Source organism: Physcomitrium patens, chromosome 26 (genome assembly GCF_059467195.1).
Source record: "Physcomitrium patens ecotype Gransden chromosome 26, ASM5946719v1, whole genome shotgun sequence".
NCBI lineage: Eukaryota > Viridiplantae > Streptophyta > Bryopsida > Funariales > Funariaceae > Physcomitrium > Physcomitrium patens.
This window is the reverse complement of record NC_143435.1, coordinates 807,501-810,000: the sequence shown is the minus strand read 5'-3', so window position 1 is coordinate 810,000 and position 2,500 is coordinate 807,501.

Sequence of the window (2,500 nt, the reverse complement as noted above, 5' to 3'; positions counted from 1 at the left end):
ATGAAGGATGCATATTTGCAAACAAGTATTGTCACAATACAAAATGTTGGGTTTTGAAATTACAATGCTAGTTTATATGTTATGAGATTAAAATTTCAGAGTCTAGGTTGTATGATTAAAAGAACAAAGTATGAGTTGAGGGGTTAGGGGTTAGGGGTTAGGGTTTAGGGTTTAGGGTTTTAGGGTTTGCATGGGGTATATAAACCTAGATTCTAGGATTCACATAGATTATATAAAGGGTTTAGAAAGTTGGGCTTGGAGTATGTAAAGAGAAGATAGATTTAAGAATTCACACAAACAAAAATAAATTGGATGTGGAGTGTGAAGGATGAAGAATTGAAGACATTAAGTTTCAGTGGTGATGGATTAGTTAGTGGGCAATGATTACCTGTACGATGCATTAGTTAGCAAGTCATTAACATATTTGTACAACCAATTGATTGCACACACACAAATTTATCTCCAAAGTGACATGTAAACGATTTAGTGGATTTTTGACATGACATGGACTACCACGTGGCAGCCACATCAGCAAGGTAACACGTGGCACTTGAAAAAATCAATTTAGTATTCTTCTGCCTTTTATTTTTCTACCTTATTCCAGTTAATTAAATTACTTTAATATTTTTAATTCACCAATTTATTTTTATTTTTATTTATATTTCTGTCTAGGCGCAAGACTGGGCGGCCAGCAAGGAGTCGAGACAGGGAGTTAATTTTAAAATTGATTTTTTAAAAAATGATTTATTTATTTATTTCCACCTATGCGGAAGACTGGGCGGCCAACGAGGAGTCGAGACAGCCAGGAGTCGGGACTTGGGCAAGGGAGCGGGACAAGAGGTCGGGACTCGCGGCGGGACAAGGAAGAGGAGGAGGAAGTCCGGGACTCGCGACGGGACTGGGACTCGCGCCGGGACTAGGGAGTCGCGGCGGGACAAGGAAGAGGAGGAGGAAGTCCGGGACTCGCGACGGGACTGGGACTCGCGCCGGGACTAGGGAGTCGCGGCGGGACAAGGAAGAGGAGGAGGAAGTCCGGGACTCGCGACGGGACTGGGACTCGCGCCGGGACTAGGGAGTCGCGGCGGGACAAGGAAGAGGAGGAGGAAGTCCGGGACTCGCGACGGGACTGGGACTCGCGCCGGGACTAGGGAGTCGCGGCGGGACAAGGAAGAGGAGGAGGAAGTCCGGGACTCGCGCCGGGACTAGGGAGTCGCGGCGGGACAAGGAAGAGGAGGAGGAAGTCCGGGACTCGCCACGGGACTAGGGAGTCGCGGCGGGACAAGGAAGAGGAGGAGGAAGTCCGGGACTCGCCACGGGACTAGGGAGTCGCGGCGGGACAAGGAAGAGAAGGAGGAAGTCCGGGACTCGCGACGGGACTGGGACTCGCGGCGGGACAAGGAAGAGAAGGAGGAGGTCCGGGACTCGCGCCGGGACTAGGAAGAGGGGGAGGAGGTCCGGGACTCGCGACGGGACTAGGAAGTGGGGAGGAGGTCCGGGACTCGCGCCGGGACTAGGGAAGAGGAGGAGGAGGAGGAAGGCCGGGACTGGGACTCGCGGCGGGAGTAGGTAGTGGGGAGGAGGTCCGGGACTCGCAGCGGGACAAGGAGGAAGTCGGGGAGGAGGGCCGGGACCAGGAGTCGCGGCGGGGATAGCAGGCAGGACAGGGAGGGTGGGTGGTCTTCCACAAAAAAAAGTGTGTCTCGGAACTTCCTTAGTGCAGTAGGACGGGGGCCTGCCGAATCCCACAGAGAGTACTATGTGGGGAAGGGTTCCTCTGAAGCGTCTCGGGAAAAGTCGTGAGGGGGTGACGGTTGCTCGGTGCCTACGGGTCCCGACTGCTCGCTGCCTTCTTTGAGCCCAGTACCGACGTTCGCAGGGGGATACCTGGATACTACTGGGGTTACCTGGATACTTCTGGCGTGTTACCTTGGATCAGTGAGGAGTGGGGGTTAGTTTCCCGGCGACGCGACCCTCTGAGGAGGTCCCGCGGAGGGTCGCCGAGTATTATATGGTGAGCTGGCTGTCAAGGATTGTGAGTCCCGCTGCCAAAATTTTTTTTGGTGCGCGGGCGACTGGAAAAAGAGGGTTGGTCTTGTGCCGATACGCGTAACGTCGCAGCGAGTCCCAAGAGCTAGTAACCATTTTTGGCGGGGGGCGATGGCCTCGGTATTGTCAAGCCATTCTCTCATTCATTTGGGAGGGTGGGGAGAAGTGTTTGCCGAGGCCGTTCAAGCTCCGCCTGGTCGACCACCACTGTGACCGCCACCGCGCTCGATCTCTATTGCAAGCTCAGGTGAAATTCCTGATAAACTTGGAGGGGTGTGGGACGCGTTCGCAGTGTGGGCCGAGGAGTCATAACATCCCAGGTCGGAATGTGAAAATGGAACTTCGAAACCGGTGAGAGTTCTCTCGTCGGCTAGGGGTTTCACAAAAGTAACATTTCTATAAATTTCTATCCGACCCCTCCATTAATTTGGAGGGGCGATGGGCCCCAGGATTG